The following is a 20,442-nucleotide window of genomic DNA, read 5'->3' as shown; positions in this document are numbered from 1 at the left end:
ATAAGGACAAGATTTGGAGTCCATGTTTGTATGATATTGTGTAAAAACTGCATTCAAGAAACTGATTTCGATGTAACATATTTGTATTGTAAACCATTATGTAATGGTCGTGTATAAACAGGATATTTTAGATTATCATTATTTGATAATCTATGTAAAGCTTTTTAAACCTTTATTTATGAAATAAAGGTTATGGTTTGTTTTAAAAATGAATGCAGTCTTTGAAAAACATCTCATATAGAGGTCAAAACCTCGCAACGAAATCAATTAATATGGAACGTTTTTAATCAATAAGAACGGGACATTTCAGTTGGTATCCGAGCGTTGGTCTTAGAGAACCAGAATTTTGCATTAGTGTGTCTTATCGAGTTTGTTAGGATGCATTAGTGAGTCTGGACTTCGACCGTGTTTACTTGAAAAATGATTGCTTAACAAATTTTGTTGGAAACTATATATTTTTAACATGTGAATATTATGTGATATATTAATCTCTTAACGCGTTTGATATTATGTGATAGATGTCTACCTCTAGAACAAGTCCCATTGACTCACCTAATAATAATGAAGAGTCAAATGTAAATTGGAATGATTCGTGGACTGATTCACAAGTTCCCGAAGAGGAACCGGAAGAAGAGTCGGAACCAGAAGAAGAATCGGAACCGGAAGAAGAATCGGAACCGGATGAAGAAATAGAACCGGTGGGGGAAATAATAAAACGGTTGAGTAAAAGAAAATCCTCAACCAACCGACCAAGGTTAATTATGGTCAATGGTGTTTCCACTAAGGAAGCAAAATATTGGGAGGATTACGAATTCTCCGATTAATCGGATTCTGACGAGAATTCCGATGATGTTATAGAAATTACCCCAACTGAATTTAAAAAGGCAAAAGAAAATAATAAGGGAAAGGGCATAAAAATAGAGAAATCTAATTCCAACCCCGATGAACTTTATATGTATCGTCAACCCCCGAAGTCCTTAAGTTGTAACAATGACCCTGGAACCTCTAAACCACCAGGTTTTTCTAAACCAATGTGGACAACGACGGCTCGTATTAGGGGAACATCATATATCCCTAGAAACTTGGCAAAACGAACCAAAACCGAACAAGAAGAAACGAGCGAGTCGGAATAAGATAGTTGTATTCGTGTGGTGTAATATATGTAATATAGTGTGCTTATGCTTTATGATATATGTAAAAATTGCTTGTATTAATAAGTATTTTTTTTATGAATCTAACTCTTGTCTATTTTACAGTATAAAAACACAAAATGGATAGACAACCCAATATTTTAAGAGACCTACCCGGAGACATGATTGATGAAATCTTGTCTAGAGTCGGTCAGAATTCTTCGGCACAACTATTTAAGGCGAGATCAGTTTGTAAGACATTCGAAGAACGTTCCAAGAATGCCTTGGTTTATAAAAGGCTTTCGTTCGAAAGATGGGGGATATCACATTGGGAAATCCATAAGTTACGATGTGTTTACTTTGACGCATATATTGCGGGGAACCCAAATGCTATTTTACGCAACGGGTTAAGAAATTATTTTGACTCAGTATATCCGAATATAGGACTTCGTGATTTAGAAAAAGCGGCTAACATGCAACATAAAGAAGCATGTTATGCTTACGGGTTAGTAATGTTCGCTTCTCACCAAAGTGAGAACAAGAACATCGGGCTACAACTATTAAACAAAACGTTCCCACAAGTGACGGAATCGGTAATTGGGGTAAGAAATGAGGTTTTTAGGTTATTACTAGACTGTTGGTCATTACGTAACCCTCGTCCCTTTGACGACGTTACAACACGCTGTCTTATCAACGGCCATAACGGTTATGTTCCACAAGACCAAGGATGGGAAGTAGTCCTAGTAAAACCAGAATGCATGACTTGTTTCTGGACGTATGAATTACGTGTCTTTATTGCCTTTGCTGAACGACTTGTGTACTAGCTAGAATTATCTTCACAACTATCTTGTATCAAAGTTATTGTGTGCTATATTTCATGCTTTATGTAAAATAAGCGGTATTGTAAGTTTGTAAAATATTGTATAAAAGTTTGAACGCGAAATATTATTACAATCAGTTTTTCATATAGAATTGTAGTAGTTGAATTGTATATTAGCTACTAAGTATGAACTTAACGGGTAGGTACTACCCGAATTTAAACTTATAAAACGCTAATATGAAGAAAAAGCTTTTATAAATGAGTTCATATTATGCTACGAAATACTATTAACTACTCTTAATATTCTGTATGATTAACTTGTTCCATTTGACTATTTTGAAGGAAATGGCACCGACTACTCGACACACCGTGAATATGAATGAAGAGGAATTCCGTACTTTTCTAGCTTCAAACATAGCCGCAGTACAGGCTGCGCTACATACCAACAATAACCTTGGATCTGGCAGTACAGAAAATCGTGTAGGATGCACCTACAAAGAATTCACTGCCTGCAAACCTTTGGAATTTGATGGAACTGAATGACCGATTGAATTGAAACGGTGGACCGAGAAGGTCGAATCAGTGTTTGCCATAAGTAAGTGTACTGAAGAGGACAAAGTGAAATACGCTACGCATACCTTCACAGGTTCTGCGTTAACATGGTGGAATACCTATCTAGAGCAAGTGGGACAAGATGATGCGTACGCACTACCGTGGTCAGCATTCAAGCACTTGATGAACGAGAAGTACCGTCCCAGAACCGAGGTCAATAAGCTCAAGACAGAACTTAGAGGGTTACGAACCCAAGGATTTGATATTACCACGTACGAAAGACGATTCACAGAATTGTGCCTATTGTGTCCGGGAGCATTCGAAGACGAGGAAGAGAAGATCGATGCGTTTGTGAAAGGATTACCGGAAAGAATCCAAGAAGATATAAGTTCACACGAGCCCGCCTCCATACAACAGGCATGTAGAATGGCTCACAAACTAGTGAACCAGATTGAAGAAAGAATTAAAGAACAGACTGCTGAAGAGGCCAATGTGAAGCAAGTCAAAAGAAAGTAGGAGGAAAACGGTGATAAGAATCACCAATACAACAACAACAGCAATTACAACAATAATCGCAACAATTATCCCAACAATCGCAACATCAATCGCAACTACAACAAATGGCCCAACAACAACAACAACAACAACAACAACTACAACAATCATCCCAACAACAATAATAACCACAACAACAACAACAACAATCAGAAGCAGCTATGTCAAAGGTGTGAAAAGTATCACTCGGGGTTCTGCACCAAATTTTGCAACAAGTGTAAAAGAAATGGTCATAGCGCGGCGAAGTGTGAGGTCTACGGACCAGGGGTTAATAGAACAAAAGGAACAAATGGTGTCAGAACGAGTAATGGCAGAGCAAGTAGTGTCGGAGCAAGTTATGCCAATGTAGTTTGTTATAAATGTGGAAAACCGGGCCACATTATTAGAAATTGCCCGAACCAGGAGAACACGAATGGACAAGGCCGCGGAAGAGTTTTCAATATTAATGCGGCAGAGGCACAGGAAGACCCGGTGTGACAACCCGGAAATTTCCAACCAAATTTAAACTTTATCTTTATATTATTCCAACACGATAAGCAAAGTTTGTTAAGTTAAATCTCAAGAATTTTAAATTGTGTTCATGCATTCATTATAACCTCGACCAAATTCCAACGATTCACGAACCGTTATATATAAATAAATATGTATATATATGTATATATATTATAACTTGAGAATATTAATAAAGTATTAAACGTATAATACTTTACATGAACGTATTTGTTTCAATATGTTTATCGATGGAATTAGAAGATAATATCAAATGATTAATTTATCAGATACATTGTGATATGATTACGGGTCTATGTTATGAGGTCCACTGTGATTTAAGAAATCTATTCTTTTTTACAACATTCGGAAAATGGTAAAGTGATTTATAAGTAAGAACGTGAAGTGTAACTAACTTAGATGTTGGATATCGACAAGTAAGTAACTCGACATTTTTCATTAAGATGATTTCATACGTTTATTTAACCTTTGAACTTTATCACATGCTTCACCAACAGACTGTAATTTAAAAACTTGAAACCTATTATGAATATATATGATTCTACTTTTCTAAAACGTTTTATGATATAACGATTTCCATTATTTTAACCTTTAAACAAAATGATTCTTAAAAATATATTTGGTTTTGGAAAACAAAATTATTATATTTATTTGATTTAGTTTCAAACGTACAAAAACGTTTTCAGTTTAAAAAGAACTTTATTATTAAAACGTATATAACTTTTATAAATATCTAGAACCACTTTTGACAACTCATTACTTAACCAGTATGATAAAGATAACGATATTTATATTTTATTTTATTAAATATATATAACGATTTAAATTAATATTATATATATTTATACGCGTATTATATGTACATAGTTTTATACTTTTACTATACTTAAACTTTACCTTTACTTTATTTTTTACTTTACTTTGACTTTAATAATTCACTTTAATAATTCACTTTAATAATTCATACTTTAATAATTCACTTTAATAATTCATACTTTAATAATTCACTTTAATAATTCATACTTTAATAATTCACTTTAATAATTCATACTTTAATAATTCACTTTAATAATTCAAAAATCTATTATAAATAGAATTCAATAGGTTTCATTATTTCATAGAAACTTGAAAATGTTTTTCTCTAAACTCTCTCAATCGATTTACATATATATATATTTACTCCGTATTATTTCAAGATATTATTAGTATACATAAAATATTACGTCGGAGTGCGGTCCGGGTGATTTCGAAATTGTTTTTCGAGTGGGATTGGATTAAGAAAATTATGGGTTATAGCTATGGAGGTGATTGGGTATGGTTCATGGGTATGCTCATGAGGTCAATATAGTGTTTATCATCTCTGTTGCGTCTACGTACCTTTCCTGCAATATTGAATCTCAATATTGATACGTGAGTACTCATAATTTAACTTTTACATACTAATAGTGTATCCCTGACTAGTGCTCGAGTATATAGGATTATGCATGTTTGTACTTTTGATATTGCCTTTAGTTAGATTATGTTGAATCCTGAATTAGTTATATATGCGACTGAGATAAGGTATAAGATATGCATGTCGTTGGAAAGCTAGCGAAAAATTAAGAACTTTTTATTTAGATATCGAATGATTTCGATGAACGGATTTGAAGTTATAGTCCATCGAATTTTTGTATTATTATTAAAAATGATTATTATTATCGTCATTATTATCGTCGTTCTAGTTTTATCTTATTATTATTATTATTATTATTATCTTTATCAATAAAAGGATTTATCATTAAAAATTGTTTTTTTTTATTATTATTACTATCGTTATTATCATTAAAGTTATAATTATTATTATTATTATTATTATTATTATTATTATCTAATTATTATTATTATTATCTAATTATTATTATTATTATTATTATTATTATTATTATTATTATTATTATTATTATCATTATTATTATTATCATTATTAATATATATATCATTATTTAAAAATGGTTATTGTTATTATTATTATTATTATATTATCATTATCGTTAATAATGTCATAGTAATTATCATTATTAGTATTATTGTAATTAAAACTAATATTAGTAACACCTAATTATTTTGATTACTATTATTATCATTATTATGAGCACGATATAAAAGACGATTAAAAGCTATTAAACGAAACGATTAGGAAATAATGAGTAAGAGTATCATGATGAAATTAAAATATTATAAGATATTGATTTAGATAAAATTAGCGTTCTTATTATTTTTATCATTACTATTATTATTAAAAGTATCGTTAGTATCAAAACTATCATTTTAACAAAAATTATCATTTTAACAAAAATTATCATTTTAATAGAAATGTCATTGTTACTATAAAATATCATTTTTATTATCATTTTAAATAGAATTATTATTTTAAAGATAATATTAAAAATTATCGTAAATATTAAAGTTATCATAATTAGAATTATCGTTTTATCATAATATCACCTTAGTAATTATAAATATTGATATTTTTATAATAATAATTATTATTACAAAATAATACAACTTTTACTTACTAACATTATAGATATTATTTTATCAAATAAATATGTAACACAAACATATTTTACTACGTGTAATAAATTACTTTAATAATACCTATTATATTATCTTTATGATATTAAATGAACCCTATAAATTTTATTACTTAATATATATAAAAGTATATTTTATTATATAAATTTTAATATAAAATTTTATTTATTAATAAATGAATTATATTATTTACTCTAATAAATCTTTTAAAAATATTTAAAAATATAAAACGACGATATTTAAAATATATTATAATCATGTATAAATTTTGGAAATCATTTTGAGTCAAATTGACTTTTGTTGACTTTTGCATATTAGTCTCGAGCATTAGGATTGTGGTACACTATGACCTGACCTAATTGTTAGACAAATATTGACCAACATATAATTATATATAATTAATTTAGGTTCGTGAATCCGAGGCCAACCTTGCACTAGTTCAATGACGTTATATGTATTTTCACTACGAAATACAGTATGGTGAGTTTCATTTGCCTTTTTACCCTTTATATTTTTGGGCTGAGAATACATGCGCAATTTTTATAAATGCTTTACGAAATAGACACAAGTGATCGAAACTACATTCTATAGTTGGATTATTAAACCGGATATGCCCCTTTTTATATAGTCTGGTAATCTAAGAATTAGGGAACAGACACCCTAATTGACGCGAACTCTAAAGATAGATCTATCGGGCCCAACAAGCCCCATCCAAAGTACCGGATGCTTTAGTACTTCGAAATTTATATCATGTCCGAAGGAGGATCCCGGAATGATGGGGATATTCTTATATGCATATTGTGAATGTCGGTTACCAGGTGTTCAATCCATATGAATGATTTTTGTCTCTATGCATGGGACGTATATTTATGAGAACTGGAAATGAAATTCTTGTGGTCTATTAAAATGATGAAAATGAATGATTATGATAAACTAATGAACTCACCAACCTTTTGGTTGACACTTTAAAGCATGTTTATTCTCAGGTATTAAAGAAATCTTCCGCTGTGCATTTGCTCATTTTAAAGATATTAATTGGAGTCTTTCATGGCATATTTCGAAGAACGTTGCATTCAAGTCATTGAGTTCATTAAAGATTATTATTATTAAGTCAATTTATAGTTGAATAGTGGATATTATGAAATGGTATACATGCCTGTCAATTTTCGATGTAAAGAAAGTTTGTCTTTTAAAAACAAATGCAATGTTTGTAAAATGTATCATATAGAGGTCAAATACCTCGCGATGTAATCAACTATTGTGAATCGTTTATAATGTATATGAACGGGTCCTTTCACTCGGAGCTTGTTACGGGTAAGTTTCTTATTGACAATAAATCTGCTTACGTTTTATTTGATTCGGGTGCGGATAGAAGCTATATGAGTAGAGATTTTTGTGCTAAATTAAGTTGTCCATTGACGCCTTTGGATAGTAAATTTTTACTCGAATTAGCAAATGGTAAATTAATTTCAGCAGATAATATATGTCGGAATCGAGAAATTAAACTGGTTAGCGAAACATTTAAGATTGATTTGATACCAGTAGAGTTAGGGAGTTTTGATGTGATAATTGGTATGGACTGGTTGAAAGAAGTGAAAGCAGAGATCGTTTGTTACAAAAATGCAATTCGCATTATACGAGAAAAAGGAAAACCCTTAATGGTGTACGGAGAAAAGGGCAACACGAAGCTACATCTTATTAGTAATTTGAAGGCACAAAAACTAATAAGAAAAGGTTGCTATGCTGTTCTAGCACACGTCGAGAAAGTACAAACTGAAGAAAAGAGCATCAATGATGTTCCCATTGCAAAAGAATTTCCCGATGTATTTCCGAAAGAATTACCAGGATTACCCCCACATCGATCCGTTGAATTTCAAATAGATCTTGTACCAGGAGCTGCACCAATAGCTCGTGCTCCTTACAGACTCGCACCCAGCGAGATGAAAGAACTGCAAAGCCAATTACAAGAACTTTTAGAGCGTGGTTTCATTCGACCAAGCACATCACCGTGGGGAGCTCCTGTTTTGTTTGTCAAGAAGAAAGATGGTACATTCAGGTTGTGTATCGACTACCGAGAGTTGAACAAACTTCCCTTCAAGAACCGCTACCCACTACCGAGAATCGACGACTTATTTGATCAACTACAAGGCTCGTCTGTTTATTCAAATATTGACTTACATTCCGGGTATCATCAAATGCGGGTGAAAGAAGATGATATTCCAAAGACTGCTTTCAGAACACGTTACGGTCAGTACGAGTTTATGGTCATGCCGTTTGGTTTAACTAATGCACCAGCTGTGTTCATGGACCTTATGAACCGAGTGTGTGGACCATACCTTGACAAGTTTGTCATTGTTTTCATTGATGACATACTTATTTACTCAAAGAATGACCAAGAACACGGTGAACATTTGAGAAAGGTGTTAGAAGTATTGAGGAAGGAAGAATTGTACGCTAAGTTTTCAAAGTGTGCATTTTGGTTGGAAGAAGTTCAATTCCTCGGTCACATAGTGAACAAAGAAGGTATTAAGGTGGATCCGGCAAAGATAGAAACTGTTGAAAAGTGGGAAACCCCGAAAACTCCGAAACACATACGCCAGTTTTTAGGACTAGCTGGTTACTACAGAAGGTTCATCCAAGACTTTTCCAGAATAGCAAAACCCTTGACTGCATTAACGCATAAAGGGAAGAAATTTGAATGGAATGATGAACAAGAGAAAGCGTTTCAGTTATTGAAGAAAAAGCTAACTACGGCACCTATATTGTCATTTCCTGAAGGGAATGATGATTTTGTGATTTATTGTGACGCATCAAAGCAAGGTCTCGGTTGTGTATTAATGCAACGAACGAAGGTGATTGCTTATGCGTCTAGACAATTGAAGATTCACGAACAAAATTATACGACGCATGATTTGGAATTAGGCGCGGTTGTTTTTGGATTAAAGACTTGGAGGCACTACTTATATGGGGTCAAAAGTATTATATACTGACCACAAAAGTCTTCAATACATATTTAATCAGAAACAACTGAATATGAGGCAGCGTAGGTGGATTGAATTGTTGAATGATTACGACTTTGAGATTCGTTACCACCCGGGGAAGGCAAATGTGGTAGCCGATGCCTTGAGCAGGAAGGACAGAGAACCCATTCGAGTAAAATCTATTAATATAATGATTCATAATAACCTTACTACTCAAATAAAGGAGGCGCAACAAGGAGTTTTAAAAGAGGGAAATTTAAAGGATGAAATACCCAAAGGATCGGAGAAACATCTTAATATTCAGGAAGACGGAACCCGGTATAGGGCTGAAAGGATTTGGGTACCAAAATTTGGAGATATGAGAGAAATGGTACTTAGAGAAGCTCATAAAACCAGATACTCAATACATCCTGGAACGGGGAAGATGTACAAGGATCTCAAGAAACATTTTTGGTGGCCGGGTATGAAAGCCGATGTTGCTAAATACGTAGGAGAATGTTTGACGTGTTCTAAGGTCAAAGCTGAGCATCAGAAACCATCAGGTCTACTTCAATAACCCGAAATCCCATAATGGAAATGGAAAAACATTACCATGGATTTCATCACTAAATTGCCAAGGACTGCAAGTGGTTTTGATACTATTTGGGTAATAGTTGATCGTCTCACCAAATCAGCACACTTCCTGCCAATAAGATAAGATGACAAGATGGAGAAGTTAGCACGACTGTATTTGAAGGAAGTCGTCTCCAGACATGGAATACCAATCTCTATTATCTCTGATAGGGATGGCAGATTTATTTCAAGATTCTGGCAGACATTACAGCAAGCATTAGGAACTCGTCTAGACATGAGTACTGCCTATCATCCACAAACCAATGGGCAGAGCGAAAGGACGATACAAACGCTTGAAGACATGCTATGAGCATGTGTTATTGATTTCGGAAACAGTTGGGATCGACATCTACCGTTATCAGAATTTTCCTACAACAACAGCTACCATTCAAGCATTGAGATGGCGCCATTTGAAGCACTTTATGGTAGAAAGTGCAGGTCTCCGATTTGTTGGAGTGAAGTGGGGGATAGACAGATTACGGGTCCGGAGATTATACAAGAAACTACCGAGAAGATCATCCAAATTCAACAACGGTTGAAAACCGCCCAAAGTCGACAAAAGAGCTACGCTGACATTAAAAGAAAAGATATAGAATTTGAAATTAGAGAGATGGTCATGCTTAAAGTTGCACCTTGGAAAGGCGTTGTTCGATTTGGTGAACGAGGGAAATTAAATCCAAGGTATATTGGACCATTCAAGATTATTGATCGTGTCGGACCAGTAGCTTACCGACTTGAGTTACCTTAACAACTCGCGGCTGTACATAACTCTTTCCACGTCTTGAATTTGAAAAATGTTTTGCTAAAGAAGATCTCACTATTCCGTTAGATGAAATCCAAATCAACGAAAAACTCCAATTCATCGAAGAACCCGTCGAAATAATGGATCGTGAGGTTAAAAGACTTAAGCAAAACAAGATACCAATTGTTAAGGTTCGATAGAATGCTTGTAGAGGACCCGAGTTCACCTGGGAGCGTAAAGATCAGATGAAGAAGAAATACCCGCATCTATTTCCAGAAGATTCGTCAACACCTTCAACAGCTTAAAATTTCGGGACGAAATTTATTTAACAGGTAGGTACTGTAGTGACCCGAACTTTTCCATGTTTATATATATTAATTGAGATTGATATTTACATGATTAAATGTTTCCAACATGTTAAGCAATCAAACTTGTTAAGACTTAATTAATTGAAATATGTTTCATATAGACAATTGACCACCCAAGTTGACCGGCGATTCACGAACGTTAAAACTTGTAAAAATGACATGACGATATATATATGGATATACATATGGTTAACATGAGATTATGATAAGTAAGTATCTCCATAAGTATATTAACAATGAGTTATATACATATAAACAAGACTACTAACTTAAGGATTTCGAAACGAGACATATATGTAACGATTATCGTTGTAACGACATTTAAATGTATATATATCATATTAAGATATATTAATATATCATAATATCATGATAATATAATAATTTAACATCTCATTAGATATAATAAACAATGGGTTAACAACATTAATTGAGATCGTTAACTTAAAGGTTTCAAAACAACACTTACATGTAACGACTAACGATGACTTAACGACTCAGTTAAAATGTATATACATGTAGTGTATTTAGATGTATTAAAATACTTTTGGAAGACTTCAAGACATATATCAAAACACTCATACTTAACAAAAATGGTTACAGTTACTTTCCCATTCTTTTCTTTCATCAAGAATTCTAGTCGTATTCTTACCCGTATTATACACAGCTTCAAAACGTACTTACTATGGGTATATACCAATAGGAACTAGCATGGGATTCCACTCTTGATTATGTCATGTATGACTAATCAATTTTAACTTCTACCATGAGCTAGTCAACTAACTAGAACTCCTTTTAACCCCACTCACCACTCACCAATTACCACTCATCATTCACTCCATTTCACTTCCAATTCTCTTTCTAATTCTCTCTCAACACACACACACTATTATGAACGTATTTTTACAGTAGTTAATCATCATCTTCATCAAAAATCACTTCAAGAATCAAGCTATAATCATCATAGGAAGAACACTTCAAGAACACTTCAAAAATCCCTTCAAGTTTACTAATTTACTTCCAAGCTTTCTAATCCATTCCAAGTAATCATCTAAGATCAAGAAACCTTTGTTATATACAGTAGGTTATCTTTCTTATTCAAGGTAATATTCATATTCAAACTTTGATTCAATTTCTATAACTATAAACTATCTTAATTCGAGTAAAAATCTTACTTGAACTTGTTTTTGTGTCATGATCCTACTTCAAGAACTTTCAAGCCATCCAAGATCCTTTGAAGCTAGATCATTTCTTGTCACTTCCAGTAGGTTTACCTACTAAACTTGAGGTATTAATGATGTTCATAACATCATTCGATTCATATATATAAAACTATCTTATTCGAAGGTTTAAACTCGTAATCACTAGAACATAGTTTAGTTAATTCTAAACTTGTTCGCAAACAAAAGTTAATCCTTCTAACTTGACTTTTAAAATTAACTAAACACATGTTCTATATCTATATGATATGCTAACTTAATGATTTAAAACCTGAAAACACTAAAAATACCGTAAAACCGGATTTACGCCGTCGTAGTAACACCGCGGGCTGTTTTGGGTTAGTTAATTAAAAACTATGATAAACTTTAATTTAAAAGTTGTTATTCTGAGAAAATAATTTTTATTATGAACATGAAACTATATCCAAAAATTATGGTTAAACTCAAAGTGGAAGTATGTTTTCTAAAATGGTCATCTAGACGTCGTTCTTTCGACTGAAATGACTACCTTTACAAAAATGACTTGTAACTTATTTTTCCGACTATAAACCTATACTTTTTCTGTTTAGATTCATAAAATAGAGTTCAATATGAAACCATAGCAATTTGATTCACTCAAAACGGATTTAAAATGAAGAAGTTATGGGTAAAACAAGATTGGATAATTTTTCTCATTTTAGCTACGTGAAAATTGGTAACAAATCTATTCCAACCATAACTTAATCAACTTGTATTGTATATTATGTAATCTTGAGATACCATAGACACGTATACAATGTTTCGACCTATCATGTCGACACATCTATATATATTTCGGAACAACCATAGACACTCTATATGTGAATGTTGGAGTTAGCTATACAGGGTTGAGGTTGATTCCAAAATATATATAGTTTGAGTTGTGATCAATACTGAGATACGTATACACTGGGTCGTGGATTGATTCAAGATAATATTTATCGATTTATTTCTGTACATCTAACTGTGGACAACTAGTTGTAGGTTACTAACGAGGACAGCTGACTTAATAAACTTAAAACATCAAAATATATTAAAAGTGTTGTAAATATATTTTGAACATACTTTGATATATATGTATATATTGTTATAGGTTCGTGAATCAACCAGTGGCCAAGTTTTACTTCCTGACGAAGTAAAAAATCTGTGAAAGTGAGTTATAGTCCCACTTTTAAAATCTAATATTTTTGGGATGAGAATACATGCAGGTTTTATAAATGATTTACAAAATAGACACAAGTACGTGAAACTACATTCTATGGTTGAATTATCGAAATCGAATATGCCCCTTTTTATTAAGTTTGGTAATCTAAGAATTAGGGAACAGACACCCTAATTGACGTGAATCCTAAAGATAGATCTATTGGGCCTAACAAACCCCATCCAAAGTACCGGATGCTTTAGTACTTCGAAATTTATATCATATCCGAAGGGTGTCCCGAAATGATGGGGATATTCTTATATATGCATCTTGTTAATGTCGGTTACCAGGTGTTCACCATATGAATGATTTTTATCTCTATGTATGGGATGTGTATTGAAATATGAAATCTTGTGGTCTATTGTTACGATTTGATATATATAGGTTAAACCTATAACTCACCAACATTTTTGTTGACGTTTAAAGCATGTTTATTCTCAGGTGAATATTAAGAGCTTCCGCTGTTGCATACTAAAATAAGGACAAGATTTGGAGTCCATGTTTGTATGATATTGTGTAAAAACTGCATTCAAGAAACTGATTTCGATGTAACATATTTGTATTGTAAACCATTATGTAATGGTCGTGTGTAAACAGGATATTTTAGATTATCATTATTTGATAATCTACGTAAAGCTTTTTAAACCTTTATTTATGAAATAAAGGTTATGGTTTGTTTTAAAAATGAATGCAGTCTTTGAAAAACGTCTCATATAGAGGTCAAAACCTCGCAACAAAATCAATTAATATGGAACGTTTTTAATCAATAAGAACGGGACATTTCAATCACCAACCTCAGCACCAACAACACTTGTAGCACCAACAGCAACAGTACCACCATCAGTAGCACCAGCAGCATAAACCAGTACCAATAACAACAACATCATCACACGTCTCAACCTCGCAATCTATACCTCAAGCATAATCATCGTTCTACAAATCATTCTACATAAACTATCTTCGTCCTTCATGATGATTATATAATCTCTAATGTTTTAGAGATTATGTACTATAGTTCTAGCCTTAAATCTGATGAGTTTAATATCATATTAACTCATTAAATCCATGATTACATCTGAAGAAAATATATATGTATATATGTTTTCATAGAGGTTATAATTGAAAATTCTTTTGTATAAACTGTTAATGATGAAAATATTTTAACGGGTAGGTAGTACCCGAGAAATATTTAGATTTCACATTAATAAGTTACACTGTACATTCTTTGAATCTGATTCAACGGTCATCTACTATCCTATTTACATCCACAGATATACGAATCCGTTCACCACAAAATAACCATTTTTATTCAATTTCATATTTGGATTTTTATCTATCAGAATCCAACAAGTGGCATAATGAAGAAAACATTTGACAAAATAAAATTTGTTAGAAACAAACAAATTAGCTATGAGAAATTTTGTTAAGAATCCACGCTAACTGTTCCTAGCTAATTGTTCCTAGCTAACTGATTACATTTTATTTATCGCAATTTAATTATCGCAATTTACATTCTCGCAATTTTATTTATCGTCATTTAATTTCTGTTATTTACTTTACGCACTTTATTTATCGTCATTTAATTTCTGTTATTTATTTTACGCACTTTAAATATCGGGACACGTATACAAGGTTTTGACATATCATATCGATGCATCTATTTATATTATTTGGAATAATCATAGACACTCTATATGCAGTAATGTTGGAGTTAGCTATACAGAGTTGAGGTTGATTTTACAATAATATATATAGTTTGAGTTGTGATCGAGTCTGAGACATGTACACGGGTCACAATACGTATTAATTAATTCGAATATTATAAACTATATATGAATTATTGAGTTAGTAGCTGTGGACTATCAAGTGTGGACTGCCAACATTGGACAATTAAAATGAATTAAAATATTAATTATAACATACGAAACTAAACAATTCTTCAAGTTTGCCACTTGATTTCATCTTAACCCTCATTTGTGTCTTGATGATTACAATCTGCGTTCAAAACTTTCATGATTCTTGAAGACACCTCAATCGAGAGGATGAACCAACCGCACTCCATCTACGGAAGAAAAGAATGATGAATATAGATATACATTTGAAAACACTCGAAACCTGAGTAAAACGTTTAACCCGTATATGTGTTAGCTCCTTTAGCATTATTATTACCCAAAATAACTTTACAATTCCTTTTCAAGGTAGCAAATTTTGTCACAGCTCCAGCAAGTCAACTTCGACTTTTCAGTCGGATTAGCCTTACTATAACCTTGATATATATGTGTGCTCTTTTATTGTTACCGGGGAACCTTTTATATTCCACCATATAACCAGCAGATGTACCAGCAACCTCGTCGCTCCTTGGTTTAAATCCCTCTGACAAATCACTATATTTATCTATTGAAGTCTCATCATGTACACATCTGCATCTTGTAACAGGAATTGCCATACCAATTACCGGGAATCAGCAAAATCTGCATTGTGAGTCTCGCAACGTTTCCACATCAACAGTTATATGTATCCATATAAGATTTATCTCTTAGAACTATGATCTTCCATTCTGAAATTCTGAAAAGCACCCAGTCTGCGAATTAATACTCTGAATTTTGAAAAGTTGAATGAAGTAACAAAAACTTTAAACGATCTCAACAGCCAAAAGTTGATGATAAAGAATTGTATGTTGGCAAAGCTCAGAAAAAGTTTGAAACTGAAAAACTGATTGAGCAAACTACGAAGGAGCCTCTGAACAAATCACAAGGACTAAACTTGTACATTAAGAATCCTGATGATTCTGTTTCTGATGAAATCTTTAGCGAATACCTTGCTTCTGACTCCAAACTCTTGCGGACAAATTTTTATTTTATTTTTACCATCCTTCAATATTAGAAATTCCAAGATATCATCGTATCTTTCATTATAAATATCCTCCATATTTCTGAAGATATTTTCATAACTATTCTTATCTGAAATCATTAATCTCTTCGTGCTATCAGTGCTACATCATATAGAAACTGTTAGTTTCTATATTCTGTAAACTTTCGAGCTTAAAATATGAATGTTATTGAAGTAATGTTGGGAACTGATGCATGAGTTAGTATAATATAATGACACTTGATCAATGTGATTATATTACAGTAAGTCATGCTGAGTTTCTAAATGGAACATGATGATTCACAGATTATAACGTCATCATGTGTCATGTTACATAACTCTTTCATTCTGCTCAACTCCTGAACATATCAAGAAAGTATATTCTTGATAGTTCTATTCTCAGTGATTCAGGTAATTTAACAAATCAAATCGAGCGATTACGTTCTTTCTTGTTTAGAACATTAAGTTCATTCGAACCTCCATACTTACGAATTCTGGACCGTTACTCGCTTTACTAGAGGTTGAGAGGATAATAAAAAGGCAAAGAGCTTCGAAATATAAGAGAAAATATAAAGCTCAATAACAACACGGAAGTTACAAACCGTAGATATTAATACGAATAGCAATATAAAGATACGGTATAATTAAGAATAGTATCACCCCAAGGTAATAGTGGAAGTAAACAGATTCTTCTGGTGAAAGATTAAAAAGAAGGATGACAGAAATGATAATTAGGAAAATATCAAGGATTAAAACTGAATTAATCATTTTCACAATCTTTTGGATGTACGAACTAAGAAGGAAAGTATAGGAATGGTGAGAATAATGGAACGGAAAAAGTTTAATTTATAATGAAAATATCAGACAGAGTAATCGAGGCAGATCACCGCATTTAATTATAGAGATCTTAATTTCCATATTCGCTGAAGAATCAAATCTTATAGATTTCGAAGTTTTTTCTTTAAATTCCTTGATTTCCGAAAATCGACCATGACTACGTCACTAGTTAAGGCGAATCTGCATTTACTCATGTCATTCTTTTGTGATTTCCTCACTTGTACGCCTCGAGTAATCAAATCGTTTTATCCTTATTACTCAATGGTGATAAAACTCTATTTATCAACTCATATTCGTCATGAAAACATTTTTATTGTTATCCATGACGACCACACTCAAATTTCGGGACGAAATTTCTTTAACGGGTAGGTACTGTGACGACCCGGAAATTTTTGACCAAATTTAAACTTAATCTTTATATATGATTTCGATACGATAAGCAAAGTGTGTAATGTTGAGTCTAGAAAATTTTAAAACGATGTTCATATATTTAATTGACTTTCGACTGCTTTCGACGATTCACGAACAATTTGATAAATGAATATGAAATTAAATTAAAATATATTTACATATAAATGTATGTATTGGAAATGATAAAATATTATTCATCCATTAAATATTAAATAAGTAAATATTATATAAAATAAGTTGTTACTTAAATAAAACTATGTATAGATATATATGAATTCTATAATAATTATTATCATATGTATATTAGAATATATATATATATATATATATATATATATATATATATATATATATATATATATATATATATATATATATATATATATATATATATATATATATGAGCTATAAATATTATATGTTGAAATTATTTTTATAATAAATGAATATAACATATCAAGTAGATATATATAAATAAATAAATATGACAATTACATATAATATATAAACACATATATTATAATGTAATGAATAAATAATATTCAACATATGTTATATATGGTACAATTATATACTATTAATATGTTAAACATAATTACACATTAAAAATATGATTGTTATATTAATATTACTATTATTACTGTCATTATTATTGTCAATATTAATATTAATATTAAATCTGTATTATTAATAGTATTATTTTTAATGTATACAACATATAAATATGAAATTTGATATATATATATATATATATATATATATATATATATATATAAATTAATATATTATTATTACTTATATCATTATTATCATTATTAATAATATAATTAGAATTATTATTATTATCAATAATAATATTATTATCATGTTCATAATTATTATTATGGTATTATTATTATTTTTATTATTATTATTACTAATATTAATGGGATTATATTTATTAATATATTTATTAACTAATAATATAATTTAATTTGTATTTGTATATCATATAAATGACAGATAAACGCGTACAATCAAACTGTTTTATATTTATTTAATTTTTTTTTCTTCCTGAACTTCTGTTACGCTCGTGAGAGACTGTCGACACTCATCCATTCAATATATATGAATCATTCAGTTTGGGAATTTAATTTAACACATTCAAATTCTATATCAATTATCATTATTTATTAGCGAGTGAAAAAAAAATGATGAACGCAGCTCTTTTCTTTTCTTTCTCCTCTGTCCGTCTGGTTTTTAACCAAACTTGATTATGAATCGTTTTTCCAAAATCAAAAAAATGTAGTTATGTTAGAAGTCGTTTGTGTAAACTATCTGCAAGATTTGATCTCCCAATTCTTTCTAGTGATCACGAATTATCGAGTCAAAATTGAAATTTTAAAAGTCAACTATTTTGTTTATTGTAATATTCGAATTGGTTTTAACGATTCTGGTTCAATTGACGGTTTCTAAAGTTTGTATGCACGATTTAAAAACTAATTCATTTAGAAAATTTCCTCTAAAACGGTCTCATTATCGAAATCAAATTCTATGTTCTTCATTATTCTTTTCGTTAACAGCGACTGTTGTTTCTGTTTAATTTGTTTTAATTTAATTTGCTATTAATTTGGAAATGTTTGAGGGTCGTATAAGATTCAATTAACACATCTAAACCAAACCTGTAAACTCGCCGTTATGATTATTGGGTCTGGTCTGTTTGTAAGGAAGAAGAAGATGAACAGCTTATCAAACGGGTTATATATTTTGGTTGGATTATTAAATCAGAATGAAATAAACGGAAGAATGGTTTAAGGGTGTGTCGAGTTAGCATGTGGTCACGGGTTCGAGTCCAGGGGCTGCTATGTTTTTGGAATCTATTTTTGTTGAGGTAGTTCTCAAATTTTATTATTATTATTATTATTATTATTATTATTATTATTATTATTATTATTATTATTATTATTATTATTATTATTATTATTATTGTGATTGTTATTATTATTAGTGATTGTTGATTGATTAGGTTAATACAAATAATAGGATTAATATTATTTTCATTTTTGTTATTACTAATTAATATCACTAAGTACTATTAGTATTATTATTATTAATATTGGTACAAGTATTATTATTATTGTTAAGGTTATTATTAATTATCGTTATTAGTACTAAATATTACCGTTATTATTATTATTATTACTAATATGTATTAATTATCAATTATCATGATTATTATGTACACAGAAATACTATGATTAATAATATTATCATTTTATTAGTAAGTAATGTCATTAGGTAATATGAGGATCATTATTAATGAAAATAATAAAAGTTACTATCATCTTTATTAGTAGTAATATTAGTATCATTTTAAAATTATTATTTTTACAAAAGTATTACTTTTAGAGATTACCATAAGTAATAAGATTGTTACAATTAGTATTACTAAGTACTAAGTACTAATATCAAAAAGTATAATTTTCATTATCATTATTATTAAGTTACTTAATTTATTAAAAACTACTAATATTATCATTTTTAAAAGAATTATCATTAAAACTATCATTATTAATAAAATCATTAATATTATTATCATTATTATTAACACTAGTATTATCATTATCATTATCTTAATCACTACTAATATTATTTTAGTATTAATATAATTACTATTTTAACAAACTAATGAAATACATACATATAAAATATTTGATATATAACATAACAAAAGTACATTTCTATATAGTAATAATGAGATATATAAATTAATAATATAAAATTTTTATCACTAATAATATATATATATATATATTTATATATATATATATATATATATATGTATATGTATATCTATATATATATATATATATGTATATGTATATGTATATGTATCTATATATATATATATATATATATATATATATATATATATATATATATATATATATGTATATATATATATATATATATATGTTCGATTACAAGGATATGTATTAATATATACACAAAGGATATAGGTTCGTGAATCCGAGGCCAACCCTGCATTGTTCAATATAGTCAT

This window comes from Rutidosis leptorrhynchoides, chromosome 3, assembly GCF_046630445.1.
Source record: "Rutidosis leptorrhynchoides isolate AG116_Rl617_1_P2 chromosome 3, CSIRO_AGI_Rlap_v1, whole genome shotgun sequence".
NCBI lineage: Eukaryota > Viridiplantae > Streptophyta > Magnoliopsida > Asterales > Asteraceae > Rutidosis > Rutidosis leptorrhynchoides.
Note: the sequence above shows the minus strand (reverse complement) of the source record.